The following is an 18,693-nucleotide window of genomic DNA, read 5'->3' on the forward strand; positions in this document are numbered from 1 at the left end:
TGTCCAGCCAGACACTTATGCAACATGGGTAAGGAAACTGATAACAAATACCAGGTAACAAGATGTGCACAGGAAAGGTGCAAGGGTACCAACAGAAGGGAACAAGACAAGGGAAAGGAGAAAAGAAGTAGGAGTCTACAGGAGGGAGAGAACAAAAGATAGAAGAAGTCAGACGGAGGGGCCAGGAACAGGAGCCACCGGGTTCTGAGGGGAAAGCAGAGTACGATATTCAGGGGTAGACTGGAAAGACAGCCAGTCAAACCAAGTTTTAGTATAGCAATCGTTTTCTGCAGGGGACAAGGCAATTAGTTCCTCCATATGTTGGAAGTAGTTTACTTCCGCTATCTAATCACCAATCGCGGGGGAGACAGTAGATCTCCATTTGCGAGGAATAACCGACTTCGCCGCCTGCAGTAAATATCGCAAGAGAGACTTCTTACATCTAGAAGAGGACATATCAAACATAAATAAGAGAGTGGCCTCAGGAGAGTCCGGGACAGCTACACCAGTGATCTTACCCACTACCTGACGGACTGTAGTCCAAAAGGGACGCAGAGAAGGGCAGTCCCACCAAATGTGCAGCATGGTGCCAGCTGAGAGGTCACATAGCCAACAATTCTCAGAAACAGAGGGGAACCAACGGTGCAGCTGCTCCGGAGTACGGTACCACCGGGAAAGGATCTTGTAGTTAGTTTCTTGTGTTTTATTAGCAATAACCGACTTGTGAGACAGGTAGAAGCATTTCCGCCATTGCTCAGGTGTAAATTGTGTATTAAGTTCCGACTCCCAGGCAGCACAAAAAGCAGGCAGTGAAGTGGAGTAGCGGGATAGTAGCATCCTATAGAGAAAGCCTATGGTGTGAGATGGTAGGGGAGGCTGAAGACAGAGCTGTTATAAACTGTGTCAGTGGTCTATGTAAGCGCGTAGAGCGCCGTATGGTGGTATAAAAGTGTTGCAGCTGTATATATTCAAAAGGTGCCCATACACGAGAGACTAGATCAGGGCGTATGTCAGAGAGGGGGAGTAGGTCAGAGGAGGAGAGCACATGTGTGAAACGGAGAGGGTTTGACTTGTCCCCACCTAAGAACCCACGAGTCGAGGCGCCCGGGGGGAAATCTGGGTGATCTGTGATAGGTAACAGGGGGCCCGTAGGCTCCACCATGGACCCACTAGACAGGGACCCCTGAAGGGCAGAAAAGGTATGTCTAGAAGTGAAGGATAGAAGAGGCAAGGAGGGTGGGGGTGAAGGCCACGTCCAAGGAAGGCCGGCTAGAGAAAGAGGAGAAACCGTGTGCGCGATACGCACCCAGAGCTTGGACTCAGAATTGTGCAAGATGTCTGATAGGTGAACGTGCATCGCCGCCATATAATACAGGCGGCAATCAGGCAGGCCCACACCCCCAGCCTCCTTAGGGCGATAAAGTATTTCCCTTCGAATGCGCGACCGACCCATAGCCCAGACAAAAGAGCCAAATTTGCTCTGCAGGCCCCTCCAGAACATAGTAGAAAGTTTAATCGGTAATGTTTGGACTAAATACAATAATTTTGTAAGGAGGGTCATTTTTAAGATATTAATCCTGCCAAACCAGGAAACGTTCTTGCGGCGCCATGCCTGCAGGAGAGTGTCAAATTGTGTTAGAAGAGGAGTGAAGTTGCAATGGAAAAGACGGGATAAATCTGCAGGGATCTTCGTGCCCAAATAGGAAAGGCCTCCTGAAGGCCATGCAAAGGGGAAATTCAACTTAAAGAGATCGACTGAGGATTGGGGGAGGGAGACATTAAGTGCCTCCGATTTAGCCACATTAATTTTAAAATTGGACCATATCCCGAATCCCGACAGCTCCGACATCAACACAGGAAGTGAGACATGGGGATTAGTGATATATACCAAGAGATCATCAGCGAATGCTGAGCACTTGTACTCATGATCTCCAATGTCGACACCCGAGATATCAGGATTCCGCCGGATAGCAGTCAGGAGATGCTCCATGACCAATACGTATAGTAAAGGGGATAAGGGGCAACCCTGACGCGTCCCATTGTGAATGCTAAAGGATTGGGATAGGGAACCATTAATTTTAAGGCGTGCTGAGGGGGTTTGGTAAAGAGACAAAATCTTTGAAGTGAGAACGGGGCCGAGACCTATAGAGGACAAGGTTTGACGCAGAGAAGGCCATGATATACGATCAAAGGCCTTCTCCGCGTCCAAGGAGAAAACCATTAAAGGGATCTTACGGGACTTAGCATAGTGAATAATGTCAAGGGTTTGAAGCGTATTGTCACGGGCCTCCCTACCCCGTACAAAGCCCGCCTGATCAGGGTGAATCAAGTCCGGAAGGACCGGACCCAATCGTGAAGCGATCAATTTAGCAAAGATTTTCACATCTTCATTCAGTAGAGAAATAGGCCTGTAGCTAGGACAGACCTGGGGGTCCTTGCCCGGCTTAGGGAGGACCGCGACATGAGCTAAAGTAGTCTGCGGGGGAAAGGGAGACAATGGGGACACCTCGTTGAAAGCTTCCAGCAGTAAGGGGGCAAGGCGCTCAGCAAACCTCTTATAGAATGCGGCAGTAAAGCCATCCGTGCCCGGACTCTTGCCCCCAGGGATGGAGTCAATAACTTCAAGAACTTGACTTAAGTATGGCTTTTTGCTTCTCATTGATGAAGAGCTTTTATTCCAGCTTTGCACAGGAGTCAGTAGGGGTCTTTGTCATGTGCTGCACCCAGCTGCTCATTGCCTTTCTTTCTGTAGGTCATTTGATGTCATCCCATTGTTGTTTAGTGACATTTGAAAGGATGGTCATATCGGCAGTGGACAACCGTGTTCATTCTTTCTCCCAATGTCTGTATCTTGACCTTGTTCCTATGAACCGCCAACATTGGAATTTTTAGAATGGAAGGAAATTGATTCTCACTGTATCCCTCTGCCAGTACAGCCAAAATTGAACCTTTCTTTTCCTCTTTTCAAGTGGCATGGACACCTGTAAGAGCTATGATTGTATAGTGGAAGAATCTAGGAGTAATAACAGCTCAGCCAAATATTAATGCAAACATACAGACTAGGGCCACTGGAAGCTGGCATGAAGAGTCCAGACTTCAACCCGATCAAATGCATGGTATAATAAAGGACACCAATTGTAAGTTGGACCATATAAATGGCCCACCCTGTCCAGCATCAGTTTTTAACCTCACTATTCAGCTTTTGGCTGAATAGTCACAAGTTCCCACATACATACTATAAACCGATGAGGATAGTCTTTACTCAAGTGATAAGGCTGTTATGGGTGCAAAAAGGGGACCAAACTTCCCATTAACTTACCTTGCTTTTGAAAAGAGTAAGGGTATTCACAGAAACCAAAATCAGATGAAATTATGCATTAGACAGTGTCATAAATGTATCATTTATCACAAAACCAGAAGTCTAAAACAACTTTTATTACTGTAAATTATTTTTTTTTTAAATGCATATATATCAGATTACAAGGGCCTCATGTACCCATAGTATAGAAAGCAAAGTATAAGTTGGGCACATAGGGTAAACATATTGGCCCTGATTTACCTTTTTTGTTGGGTTGTGCGCCAGAATTGTGTCTGTGCCAGAATTTGCGCCAAAGATTTTTTTAAAACCTGACCAACTCTACATTTTACTCAGAAAACCTGAAAGCGGGGAGTGACCACCAAAAAGATGCATGTCTGCGACATTTTCAAAAAATCCCAACATATTTACTAAGGTTTCCACTGAAAATTTGGTGGATTTGAGCTCTGGAATCTGTAAAAAAGCTAAATGTAGGAATTAAAACCCACAAAGAAAACTCCACTCCGCTCATTGTAATTCAGGACCATTGTCTTTTATGTTGTACATAGGTATACTACTACTTTAGACTTAGGCAGTTAAAGTAGTCCAGTGTACAGGGTGGGCCATTTATATGGATACACCTTAATAAAATGGGAATCGTTGGTGATATTAACTTCCTGTTTGTGGCACATTAGTATATGTGAGGGGGGACAATTTTCAAGTTGGGTGGTGACCATGGCGGCCTTTTTGAAGTTGGACATTTTGAATCCAACTTTAGTTTTTTCAATAGGAAGAGGGTCATGTGACACATCAAACTTATTGGGAATTTCACAAGAAAAACAATGATGTGCTTGGCATAACTTTATTCTTTCATGAGTTATTTACAAGTTTCTGACCACTTATAAAATTTGTTCAATGTGCTGCCCATTGTGTTGGATTGTCAATGCAACCCTCTTCTACCACTCTTCACACACTGATAGCAACATCGCAGGAGAAATGCTAGCACAGGCTTCCAGTATCTCTAGTTTCAGGTGCTGCACATCTCGTATCTTCACAGCATAGACAATTGCCTTCCGATGACCCCAAAGATAAAAGTCTAAGGGGGTCAGATTGGGAGACCTTGGGGGCCCACGACGCCCAATCCACTTTCGAGGAAATTGTTCATCTAGGAATGATCGGACCTGGCATGTTCCCTGAGTTTTTCCAGCAAGATGGTGCACCACCACATTATGGGTGTCAGGTCCGAGCATTCCTAGAAGAACAGTTTCCTGGAAAGTGAATTGGTCGTCGTGGGCCAGTTGACTTTTATCTTTGGGGTCATCTGCAGGCGATTGTCTATGCTGTGAAGACACTAGATGTGCAGCACCTGAAACTACGGCTACTGGAAGCCTGTGCAAGCATTTCTCCTGCGGTGTTGCCATCAGTGTGTGAAGAGTGGGAGAAGAGGGTTGCATTGACAATCCAATACAATGGGCAGCACATTGAACACATTTTATAAGTGGTCAGAAACTTGTAAATAACTCATGAAAGAATAAAGTTACGTTAAAACCAAGCAAATCATTGTTTTTCTTGTTAAATTCCCAATAAGTTTGATGCGTCACATGACCCTCTTCCTATTGAAAAAAAAAAGTTGGATTCAAAATGGCCAACTTCAAAATGGCCGCCATGGTCACCACCCATCTTGAAAAGTTTCCCCCCTCACATATACTAATGTGCCACAAACAGGAAGTTAATTATCACCAACCATTCCCATTTTATTAACGTGTATCGATATAAATGGCCCACCCTGTACACTGAAGAAAACATGCAATCTCAGTATCCCTTATACTTGGTTATAAAACAATGTTAATTGAGTGTAAAGGGAAAGTAATACTTATAGGGACTACATATAGGGACTTATCTATAGGATAGGGATAAGCTTTAGATCTTGGAGGGTTCAACTACTGGGACCCCGCAATCTCCCTGCATGGCACCCTGACTCACTCCATGAAGAGAGCGTGTTGACCCCTGCACAAAGAGGAAACCAAATTGCCCCTCCATGTATCTCTAGGGGAAAGCCAGAGATACCCGAACGCTGTATCTCCGGCTCTCCCATAGAGGTATGTTGAGGGGGTGTGTTGCCTTTCTCTTCGTGCAAGGGTCAACACGCTCCCTTCCTGGGGAAAGCCGGGGTGCGGGAGATTGTGAGGGTCCCATCGATTGGCCCCCTGCAATCTAAAGCTTTATCGGCATATAACACACATTTTTTAAATTAAAATTTTAAGCTAAAAGTCTATCTGTGTGTTATACCCAGATAAACTCATTCTGGCCCCACAGAAGCCACTGCGGTTCAATTATTTAAAGTGGCCAATTTAAATAATGTAACTGCAGTGGCATCTGCGGGGCCAGAGTCCCGCCACCTCCCGATTCCCTCCCAATCCCCAGCTTTTATATTTTCCTGTCTTCCCTCTCCTGCATGCTCTGGCAGCTTCCTGCGCTGTAGCTGTGCCCTCAACGTGGAGTCACACGTCAGTGCACATCACACAACTACAGTGCATGATGCCGCCGGAGCCTACAGGAGCGCACAGACAGGTAAATATGAAAGTCAGGAATGGGGAGGGACATGGGAATTGGGTGGCAGCATGACTCTGGCCCCACAGAAGCTGCAGTTACATCATTGGACGGCAGCAGCTAGTTAATCTTATAATACCTGAGACTAATTAACCCCTCCCGGCCTCCCCTCTAGGTGCACATAGGCCTAAGGAAAAAAAAGTTTTGTGTCAGAAGTAGCACTATCTGCTAGTGCGAACTGCACAAATCTAATCTTATTTTAAACTAAATGCAATCACCCCAAGCCCACACACCTAGCACAAACAACTCCTGCAACTGCAAGGTCATATGTACATCCCCTGGGGGAATTAAAACTATAAGAAGATCCAAGTTTGTTTCCTCTAATGTTTACATCTACCGAACAGTTGATCTGCACCCAGAATTGGTCAGGAGGCTACAACTAAGCAAGTTCTCCTTATTAAGTCCATAGATTAGCCAGGTAGCCCCCCAAGTGGGCAAGTGCGAGCAAACTCTTACAAAATTATGTGACATTCAGTAATGTGAAAAGACCGGATAATTGTCAATCTCCTGTTCTTAAGTATATTGGGTCAAATGCATTATTCAGCAGATGTTAACCATTTACCCATGACATTGTCATTTATTACTTGCTAAGCTGGCCTTTCAGTATGACAAGTTGCCTTTTTGTCAATTTCTAGGAGATGCATCTGTTTCATCATTAGTGAATGTTGTAGATTCATTGATGTATTGTACCATTTTGTTCCTTTATTTTCGTTAGTTATTCACCAATCCATCTATGTATTCATCTATGTATGTCTTATTTCATAATGCTTCTTGGCCATGCATTATGGGTGAAATGTGCTTTGCATTAGATTCCAACTAGGCAAATGTCTTCATGAAGCCATGTTTCTTAGAGTTTTCGTTAATATTTTGATGTCTTTAATACCATCTATGATGGACATTTATCAATGGGTTTAGTCAGGTTTTCTTTACTATAATTGTCGCAAAATTGTCACAACTGCGACTACATGTGTTTTCGTGTGACAATTTGCATGAAGAACAAGAAAAGCAAGAAAATTCAAACTTATTTACGTAGTAAATTTTTCAAAATGGATTTGCTTTAGTCGGGTATTTATCAACTGCGACAGTCGCAACTGCGACAGTCGCAACAAGGTTAAAAATTTACTAAATTTACTCCAGCTCAAACATTTAACAAAAAAAGCTACTATCAAAGTAAAAAAGGAAAAATTGCTTACGTGAAAAAAAATTATCAACAGGCTGAAACCAGCTGATAAAAAAGTCACACATAAGCAAAAAAAAGTAAGGAAAAAATGACTAAAAAAAAGAATACATAAGAAAACATTGATAAATGTCCCTCTATATGTCTAAAAAGTGCACCTGTCACTAAAAATGTAGAGACATGTAAAAATTTTCAATTGGTCATGGTCTGAGTGCTCAGACCCCGATCAATTGCTGGAATAAACAGGGAAAGGAGTATGTGGAGTAGAACTTCTGCCCCAGCTCTGTGTGCACACATCCTCAACATAGCCTTACTTTTTGTGTCTGTCTCAGTTACATTGCACAGAGCTGGGAGAGAAAGCGATGAGCATGCATTTCTCTTGTCTAGTTCTAATGATCGATCAAGATCTAAACATGTTATGAGAGTGTTGTATAGCAGAGTCAACTAAATTGTCGTAGCTTATTCATTCTCAGAATCTGTAGTGGTCCCAGCAGTTTGACCCCCACCATAATGTAATGTAAAGTAATGGCTAGAAATGAACAAACTTTCCAAAAGTTTGGCTTGCCAGGTTGCAAAACTTGCAAAAAAGTGTTCATGGCGAAATGACAATGAAAGAGTTAAGTTGTATTGCTATGCAGCGTGACTTAAATCTTTTGTCACAGTAAACCAGCGATCTATATAGTGCTATGTTAACTAGCGCTAGCTATTCCTTGGGAGGGGTTTATACATTATCCAACCATCTATATAGATGGCGGTAAAAAATGTTATACAGTTAAGAGACGTTCCTTTACCCGCGCATTCCTGGTATGGGCCTCATAGTGTATAGACCCACCTCTAGTAACAACGGGAGGTGGAGCCACAACAGGAGATCACACCCTAGAATGAGATTGATAAGTATGGGTCTGTTTTTATTATTCATTTTTAGCATGCCTTTTTTTTTTGGAAGGAATGTTAAAAATGTATTACATCAACAAACCCTTTAGCTGTTGTTAAATAGTGTTGCTCGCGAATATCCGCAATGCAAATTTTATTCGCGAATATCGTATATTCGCGAATTTGCGAATATTCGTGAATATAGCACTATATATTCGCAATTACGAATATTCATTTTTTGTTTTTTTTTCACAGAACACATCACAGTGATCATCCCTCTCTGCTTCCATCTTGTGTGGTCTAAAGAAGGCTCTGATACTACTGTGTGAGACTGGCGTATAAATTTTCCCATATGTGAGAAATTTGCATGTGCTAATTTTTGCAAATGCAAATTTTCACTTATGCAAATTTTTGCATATGATAATTTACACATATGAGAATTTTCGTTTATGCAAATTTTCGCATATGCGAAAATAAACACAAATATTACAAATATGCGAATTTTGTGAATATATGATGAAAATTCGTCCATATATTCGTGAAATATCGCGAATTCGAATATGGCCAATGCCGCTCAACACTATTGTTAAACTTACAAAGGCTGTCTGGGAATGATGAGGGTTGTTGGTAGTTTAGCAACATCTGGAGGGTCCCTGTTTGGGAACACATTGCTTTATGGCCATTCTCTGTGTTTTTCTTTTCAGATATGTGTGTAAAGGACTACTTCCGATTCAATGGACTACAACAATGACCATTTTTTATTTATTTAAATAAAATGGTTAACTTTACTGTTTTTTTAGTGGAAGTTGTCTAATTGACAGAGTCTATTACTGATCTTGGGCTTAATGTTAGCCCCAATTATTACCCCGGTACCCACCACCACAGGGATTCAAGGAAGAGCAGATACCAAAAGGCCCAAAGTATGAAAAATGATGCTTAGTGTGGGTGAACAGGATGACCGTTTTCTTTTAACTAATGCTGCTGAGCAGTGCCAGTTGACTCTTTCCTTGCTGGGCTGATGCATAGTGCTAAGCCTAGAAAGAACTTACAATAAAGCAGCGATCTATACAGATTGCTGCTTCAATTGTACTGCAGGCTTGCATGAGCCGAACCTGGCAATATTCGCCAAAGTTCGGGTCACAACCTTGATTTTTAATTACATAATGTTTTACTGGTTGAAAGGTTTATTTAAAATTATGCTGGACTTTTGTGACTATAGAGCGGAACATTATGGGAGCACAGATAATACAGTAGTTATGCACTCAAAGCCATACTATTAGATCATATCTGGGGCTCATCGGATGTCTGATCCAAATGAAACCAGCATATTTTTGAACATGTATAGAAGTTTTGTATATGAATTTGGAAAACTATACACTTACACAAACGTATTCTATTGTATTCTAATAGTGGCCAAATTAATATTTCTCTTAACAAAGACTGCACTTTGTAATCCTGTGAAGCTGAGGTGGAATGCGGTTCAGTTAATTGATAATATCAAGAATCAGAGACAGAAAAAAGTGATGAGTTTAGATTTACCCATTTTTAATTTAAATTGTGAAGGACTGGATTTCCCAACCCAATATGAATAGATTTTAGATAGTACAGTCAATAGCATTTAGATCTAATAGGAAGTGTGCAGTTTTGCTTGATTCAAGGATAGTTATGGACAGAGTGCTAAGAACCTGAAGCTGAGACATTTACTATTATTTTAAAACGGATCTCCTAATTTAAGATTAGGGAATAAATGTCTGATTGTGAGGTGTCAGACTGTTGAGAGCCCCTGTGATTTCCATAACGGGGCCCTGGCTCTCCCTGTGCATGAGCGGTGAATTGGGCACATGTTCCATGCACTCTCTATGGGGGTGCCATAACTACATGAGCGCTGTTCTCACGTTAAGCCCACCACTCCATGCAGGGGAGAGCCAGGGCGCCAATCTGGAGGTCACAGGAGATCCCAGTGGTTGGATGTCTTGTGATCAGACACTTATCTTCTATCCACTTATCCTTAAGAGTACAATTGTGCAAACCATAGCATAAATAACACAATGCTCCAAATACCTGATCTGAGGGGGCATTTTGCCTAGTCCCAGCAAATGTTGCATGTATTCTCCCTGCCTGTTCCCAGAAAATGTTGTATGCACGCCCTGAACCTCGTGCTGGTCCCCTGTTAAACCATACCTAGCATGAGACCCTGACTGATTACATTAGATGGCTTTAGGTCTCGAGTTAGGTACAGTAATATGTAAGGTTGGCTGTTTGTGGTCTCTTGCCACTGAGGATGATTGTACGCTATTTTCTCTATTTATGTTGAATTCTCACATTCCTGGCACTGATCTAGTAACATGTAGCCTTTATTGTAAGTAATTTTTTCTTGCTATCATTTGATGAGGTCATTGAGTCAGCCACTATTGTTCATCCCTAGGTTATTCATTGTCTAGTGCAATCATCTGTAGTGCTGATATATATATATATATATATATATATATATATATATATATATATCCCTTATGATCCCTTTGCATCTATTTGACCGTACCTCTTTATTGTATGAGACCCTCTTCCCTTTAGTGCACTTATATGTGTTTTTTGTCTAGTTGCCACTGCGCTCTTTTTTTGTTTTTTAACGTGTTTATAATTTGATTTTAGTAGCAATAAAATAGGCATACTACTTTGTAGTTTGGTGTCTTTTCAGTAGGTGTTGTCATGTTAATTATTTAAAAACTAACATAGTTTATATATTGGCCCTTTGGTAGATTTTGGTTGGTTACCTGGAAGACCAGCATCAGGATCAAGCGCAAAGAGCACACAAGACATATGCCAGGACCACACTAAATGGCCCTTTAGATCAGATATTTCGAACGGGAATTAATAAAAACACACAGGCACACATTACTATTGTGCTATGGGCTGCTGAATTGTAAAAAAAAAAAAAAAAAAAAAAAAAGGAAATTGCGCTTTAAAGTACTGGAGTGCCCGACTAATTTCATCGTTGTTTTATTGTCAGAATGCTTCATTTGTAGACTTTTCATTCGATATAACATTTTAGGAAAACTAGTAGGTTGCACGTCAAAAAGTCAAATTTGGCAACCGTTCTCTCTTTTTTTTCTTTAATTTTTTTTTTTAAAGCATAGCTCACTTCTTTGAACTCTATTCCAGCACTCACTGGGTCATTGGGTAGTCATTGACTAAAAGTGAATTTTCATTATATAAACAAAGCACAAGGAAGCAGTCATCAATGGGGACCTGGTGAGCATCTGCATAGTAGTAGATCAGACAAGTGAGTAATGTTTTTTTTTACCCTGGCCCCAAAAAAATATTTTAAAAAAATTTAAAAAATTTAACACCTGACAACCCATTTTTAGTCATGTAATAAGTCCAAAAGTTTGTGCTGATTAACTTCTTAATATATCCATATCCGTTTTGGCTGAAGCTCTAATTTTCTGTTATAGAGCTCTAAATAATATGATAACAAAAATTGGTGGCATTTGTTGCATACTTTTTAGTACATTGTAACACAATGGCCTTCATTTACTAAGCTCTTTCCAACAGTTTTTTTTTTGTGCACGCTGTTTGCGATATGTTTGCACAATTGTGCACCAGCATAAAACATAATGCGCCAAAAAACCCAAACCAACCAAAATTAAATGAAACCCAACAAAAGTTGTGTGGCAACAAATTTGCATAAGAAACCTACATGTGTATTTACCTACATATGTTTCCGACTAAAAAAGAATTCTGTGGGGAAAATTTTACCCAATCCCTTCATTTCTGACCGTTGGGAACAGGGCCGCCATCAGGGGGGTACAACCCATACACTTCTAAGGGGCCTGGAGCCTCAGGGAGGCCTAACCGGCCCTGGACCTTTTTTTTTTTTTTTTGAGCTTGTCAGTGAGTGAATGTCCCCCACTGACAGCTGGGGGCCCGCACACACATGCTGTCACTCTCCGGAAGCCTGCGGGGCGTCGCTGCTGCACATACCGGCGATTTTCCTGTCATTCATTCATCCACTCCAAGGAACCGCTCCGGCCCTTTAAGAGCAGCGCAGAGGCTGCCTGGGAGAATAGACGTGACGTCACTTCATACTGATAGAGAGGAGCGGAGCAGAGGGGGATGTGCCGCTTCCTGTGTTGGTGTGTACAGCCTGCAGGCAGCTCCTGACTGTTATCTTCTTACTGGTATGATTTTCTATATTATCTTCTCCTCTTCTGACAGCATTTATCTCTCCTATCCTATCCCATCATCATTCATCATAAAAGTGAGGGGGAGGATTGTATACATGTGAGGGGGGGGGGGGGGGGTTAGGGGGTTATATACATGTGAGGGGGGATTATATACATGTGAGGGGGGAGGGATTATATACATGTGAGGGGGATTATATACATGTGAGGGGGGATTATATACATGTGAGGGGGGATTATATACATGTGAGGGAGGATTATATACATGTATGGGGGGGATTATATACATGTGAGGGGGGATTATATACATGTGAGGGGGGATTATATACATGTGAGGGGGGTTATATACAAGTGAAGAGGGGATTATATACATGTGAGGGTGATTATATACATGTGAGGGGGGATTATATACATGTGAGGGGGGATTATATACATGTGAGGGGGGATTATATACATGTGAGGGGGGATTATATACATGTGATGGGGGATTATATACATGTGAGGAGGAGATTATATACATGTGAGGGGGGATTATACAGATTATATACATGTGAGGGGGGATTATATACATGTGAGAGGGGATTATATACATGTGAGGGGGGGGGGATTATTTACATGTGATTTTCCTTTTCTCACTTCACTGAGAGGGATTTCTCCATCCTAAAGCCCCCCTCAATCCTGCAAACCTTCGAACTTCCCGAAGCATAGCAGTGAGCTGGCCAGGATGGTGATTATCCAACATGCCACCTTCAGTGTTCAGACCACTGCTCTTCTGGTCCAGGGACCTACTGTAGGAGCAGTGTTCGGAGCCCCAAAGCATGGCAGTACACAGACATACTGTATACATAGCTCGAGGCAGTATATCTGTGTGGACACATAGGGGCTAACAACTATATATGGGGGGACATGGGGACCTACAATATATATGGGGGACACAGGGGGCCTACAACTATATATGGGGGTGCATAGGGACCTACAACAATATATGGGGGTGCATAGGGACCTACAACTATATATGGGGGTGCATAGGGACCTACAGCTATATATGGGGGTGCATTGGGGCCTACAACTATATATGGGGGTGCATAGGCACCTACAACTATATATGGGGCACAGAGGGGCCTACAGCTATATATGGGGGCACAGGGGGGGCCTACAGCTATATATGGGGGCACAGGGGGCCTTCAGCTATATATGGGGGCACAGGGGCCCTACAGCTATATATGGGGGCACAGGGGAACTACAGCTACATATGGGGGCACAGGGGGCCTACGGCTATATATAGGGGCACAGGGGGCCTACAGCTATATATGGGGGCACAGGGGCCCTACAGCTATATATGGGGGCACAGGGGGGCTACAGCTATATATGGGGGCACAGGGGGCCTACAGCTATATATGGGGGCACAGGGGGCCTACAGCTATATATGGGGGCACAGGGGCCTACAGCTATATATAGGGGCACAGGGGGCCTACAGCTATATACGGGGGCACAGGGGGCCTACAGCTATATATGGGGGCTCAGGGGGCCTACAGCTATATATGGGGGCACAGGGGGCCTACAGCTATATATGGGGGCACAGGGGCCTACAGCTATATATGGGGGCACAGGGGGCCTACAGCTATATATGGGGGCACAGGGGCCTACAGCTATATATGGGGGCACAGGGGGCCTACAGCTATATTTGGGGGCCCAGGGGGCCTACAGCTATATATGGGGGCACAGGGGACCTACAGCTATATATGGGGGCACAGGGTGCCTAAAGCTATATATGTGGGCCTAAAATGATAGATGGGGGCACAAAGCAGGTACTATGTATTGGGCCAATACACATGGGGAGTTTGTAATAAGAGAGGGCATTGTCCTGAAAAAAGGAGCCTAAAATGTTTGTCTGGCTGCTCTGGCAGGTTCTGTGGAGACGAGTCTTGGCCAGGAGAAGTCTTCATGGTGCCCCAGGCCAGATAGTGAAAAAGGAAAGGTGAATGACTCCAAACAGAGAAGACGTCCTCTGTGAGTCATTAAATGTAACTATGATCACTTATACTGTCTGCAGAGCGCTCACTGGTATCTACCTCTATATGGTCAATGGGGGAGATTTATCAAAACCTGTGCAAAGGAAAAGTTGTCCAGTTGCCCATAGCAACCAATCATATTGCTTCTTTCATTTTTAACAAGGCAAGAAGGGATCTGATTGGTTGCTATGGGCAACTGGGCAACTTTTCCTTGGCACAAGTTTTGATAAATCTCCCCCAATATGTAGGAATATTGGCAAATTGCTAGGGTGGTTTCATAGTAACCAGAATAGGGTATATTAGATTACAGCAGAGTGCGGCACAGTATAATACTTTGCAGCACAGTGTTATAGAGCACCACACTCTGCTCTAATCTAATTAGAAATATATAATTAGAAAGTAAAATAAAATTGAGGGCAGGTCAGGGGGGTGGGGGGCCCAGGCCTTGAGCTGTGTAAGGGGCCCTGAAATTTCTGATGGTAGCCCTGCTTGGGAATTTTGGTTGTTTCTATTCTAAGTGTTTTTGCTTGGCCCTAGGTTCCCCAGTTAAAATGTGTGTACAATTACTTATTTGAAAGGCTATTTATAATTATTATTTTTCCTATGTGCGTCAAAAAATACAGCATGCACCAAAATTGCCCCCCCCCCCAAGAAAAAAAAAAAAACAGATAAACTCAAAGAATAGTAAAAAAAAAAAACACATGGATTATTAAACCTGAAACAAATATAATCTTACACTCTTAGTAAATGAGAGCCAATATTCATGATTCTCCAAAATGCCATTTGGGGATAAGACCTTTTAATTTTTTTTCTCTATGCCTATCATGCAGATTCAGAGCTGTGTAACAGAAACATGAAGGTACAGTATATCATATATCAAGATATATGAAGGAATAAATCAGTACAGAATGTTATACCTAAACCACTAAAAGATAGACTATTAAATTCTTTATTTGCAATTTATCTAAAAAGAAGCTTCGTTTTAGACAAGTTAAAAGAGATAACTTTGGTTTTATAAATGATAAATAATGTAATTGAAATTTTATCTAAAAATCTTTTAGATTATTCATACCTTTGATACTAGATTAACCGCTTAACAACCAAGGACGTATATTTAAGTCCTTGGCCGGCTCCCGCAATATAACGCGGGGTCACGCGGTGATGCCGCATCATATCGGGTCGGTCCTGGCATGTATCTGATGCTGGGACCCGGGGCTAATAGTGTGCGGCAGCGATCGCGGTGCCGCGTGCTATTAACCCTTTAGACGCGGTGTTCAAAGTTGAACGCCGCGTCTAAACCGAAAGTAAAACCTTCCCGGCTGCTAAGCGGGGCTGATCGGGACCACCCCAGTGAAAATGCGGTGTCCCGATCAGCTGGGACACGAGCGGAGGTCCTCTTACCTACCTCCGGCGTGTCCCCTCGGCGATTGATTGCTCCAAGCCTGAGATTCAGGCTTGAGCAATCGATCACCGATAACCCGGATCACTGCAAACTATGGCTTTGCAGGGATCAGGGTAAAAGATCAGTGTGTGCAGTGTTATAGGTCCCTATGGGAGCTATAACACTGCAAAAAAAAAATGTTAAAAAAAAAAGTTAATAAATGTGATTTAACCCTTTCCTTAATAAAAGTTTAAATCACCCCCCTTTTCCCATAAAAAAAAAACACCATGTAAATAAAAATAAATATAAACATATGTGGTATCGCCGCGTGCGTAAATGTCCGAACTATAAAAATATATCATTAATTAAACCGCACAATCAATGGCGTATGCGCAAAAAAATTCCAAAGTCCAAAATAACGTATTTTTTGTTGCTTTTTATTTCATGAGAAAATGAATAAAAAGCGATTAAAAAGTCCGATCAATACAATAATCTAAAAAATTCAGATCATGGCGCAAAAAATGAGCCCTCATGCCGCCCCATATGTGGAAAAATAAAAAAGTTATAGGAGTCAGAAGATGACAATTTTAAGCGTATACATTTTTCTGCATTTAGTTATGGTTTTTTTACAGAAGTACGACAAAATTAAACCTATATAAGTAGGGTATCAATTCAACTGTATGGACCTACAGAATAAAGATAAGGTGTCACTTTTGCCGAAAAATGTACTGCGTAGAAACGGAAGCCCCCAAAAGTTACAAAATGGCGTTTTTTCTTCAATTTCGTCGCAAAATGATTTTTTTCCCGTTTCGCCGTAAATTTTTGGGTAAAATGACTGATGTCACTGCAAAGTAGAATTGGTGGTGCAAGGCGCAAAAAATAAGCCATCATATGGATTTTTAGGTGCAAAATTGAAAGGTTATGATTTTTAAAAGCTGAGGAGGAAAAAATAAAAGTGAAAAAATGAAAAAACCCGTGGTCCTTAAGGGGTCAAAAAACAAAACAAACTTAAAAGTAGCTTTTGGGAGCTTCCACTTTGTCTTTTCCTTCTTCTGTAGAATGGCCCCAGTGATGACAATTCCACACAGACATTCTGCTGCAGCAGAGTTCAATTGATTTCAATGGGATTCTGTTGCACTGTGCACACAACGGAATTTCCTGGTTCCGTCATCAGCTGAAAGAATAGTAATTTTCGAGCGCTCGTAGAACATGCCAGTGTTCCACTGTCGGTAGAATGTCCATATGGAAATTTTCCGTGCAGACATTCCACTGTCTGACAGATTGCACAATATTACAGCTAAAAAAATAATCACATTTTAGTATGTAGCTATAAAAGATCAGCTGTTTTGTTGTATTATACTTTTACTTAAAATGTTAATATTATTAAAAAATAAATAAACATCTGGCGTCATAGAGGCACATCAATAGTTTTGATTGGTTGAGGTCTAGAGGTGCCGCACAGCGCAGGAGGAAATCACCCTTCAGTGCGGCCCCACCGAACAGGATATACAGAGATATACAGGCCGGGTAATGTTAAAAATGAAGTGTGAAAACTAAGTGTATGGGAGGGAGGGATCTTATTGTATAAAGGGGATCAAGATGTAAGGGGGGAGATAATGGCAAAAGGTAATCAGTGGGAGGGGGGAATAATGGCACAAGGGGATTAATATGGAGAGGGGGGGGGGTGATGATTATCCCCCCTCCATGTTAATCCCCTTGTGCTATTATTTTCCCTTCCCTCTGATCCCTTTGTGCCTATATAAAAATAAGTAATTTTATGACTTATTTTGTCCACGGGTACCCCTCACCCAAAAGTTCTGTGCAAACTTACGCGAGAGGGGTTCCGACAGACATACTTTCACCCTTTGGGGGTACAGTCGCGCAAAAATTTGAGAACCACTGCTCTAAAGTTCCAGAGTTCCAGAGTTGCAGAGATCAGCTTCATAAAAGTCCATAGAGCACATTTCCTGCATTGGGATAGGAAGAGAAGCAGCTCTTCCCTCTTGTGCCTTTGATCAGTAATGCTTTAAAGGAGTTTTGGGGCAAACATATTTTTAGGGATTTGCCTCCATGTGCAGTAAAAAAACCAACTGAGATCATATACGCAAACACACTACGCCCCCCCCCCCCATCCGTTCCACATGGTTCCCATTCTGTCTCTGTCTAGTCCCAACTGCAGCCCTCTTCTCCCTTTTCTCAATGATGTTTTGTGTGGGCAGATACCTGTTCAGCTGAGTCATTGGCTGACTGGGCAGATATTGCTTTCAAAAGCAGGAAAAAGGGGACACAAATTGATTGCTGTAGCATAGCAGAGGACCAGGCAAGGTGGTCTTTGTTGCTTTTGTTGCAGAGCGATGAATATATGTAGTTGCACAGTACGGGATGGTGTGTCTCCGTACATTTCTTCTCCATGTCTCCAGGGCCCCCCTACAGTGTAACTCCTATTGTATATATGTTTGTATTACTATTGTACTGTTGCTTTAAATATTATACCATGTGATTGTTACCCAAGAGGAACTAGTGACCAGGTGCCCCCCCCCCCCCAAGTGACCTATAGGCTCCTTGCTAAGCTCCCCATAAAACCAGGGGTGGAGCTACAATCTTTCTCTTAGCTCATTGCTATTCCTGCTGAGGTCCAGTGCAGTCATCTCAGTGTGTGTGTCCAGAGCATTGAATGCCTCCAGCCTAAAGTCTGCAGCCACAAAATCAGCTCAAGTAAGCTCAAAGTCATCTTCATGTCAATTGTCAAGTCAGTCAAGTCAAGTCTTCTATATAGTCACCGTGGCCTGCACTAAAGTGTATCTACATACTGCAAGTCCCAGCAAGCCTGCAAGGTCCCCCTGTGTCACTGGTGACCTCCTTGGGATATAGTCTGTACTGCATAGACTGTGTCATCTGTCTACCGTTGTCCGTAACTTGGCGTTGGTGTCTTAATTTCCCCTGGGCCTAGCCCAGAACCGGCGGTATTACCTTTGGGTGGTTAAGGCTAAACCAAGCCTGTGTCACGACAAGAAGGGGTTAATAACATCTGTCCCTAGGGTTATAACAGCTACCCTGCATTGCACCCCACTGACACTATATATATATATATATATATATATATATACACACACAGTTGGGCAAAAAAGTGTGCAAGCCACCAATTGTGCAAGTTCTCCCACTTA

General features: G+C 42.4%; 1 protein-coding gene and 1 long non-coding RNA gene across 6 annotated transcripts in view; one reads left to right on the top strand and one right to left on the bottom strand.

Annotated features, from left to right (window-relative positions):
- Positions 1-18,693, bottom strand: part of HTR7 (5-hydroxytryptamine receptor 7) — a 219,953-nt gene that overhangs the window by 51,690 nt on the left and 149,570 nt on the right. The window lies entirely within an intron of this gene.
- Positions 12,076-18,693, top strand: part of LOC130282191 (uncharacterized) — a 311,154-nt gene continuing 304,536 nt past the window's right edge. Inside the window, exons 1-2 of the long non-coding RNA XR_008846271.1 lie at positions 12,076-12,133; positions 14,044-14,146. This is a non-coding gene — a long non-coding RNA (uncharacterized LOC130282191). The remainder of the gene's footprint in view (positions 12,134-14,043; positions 14,147-18,693) is intronic.

Source organism: Hyla sarda, chromosome 7, assembly GCF_029499605.1.
Source record: "Hyla sarda isolate aHylSar1 chromosome 7, aHylSar1.hap1, whole genome shotgun sequence".
NCBI classification, from domain to species: domain Eukaryota; kingdom Metazoa; phylum Chordata; class Amphibia; order Anura; family Hylidae; genus Hyla; species Hyla sarda.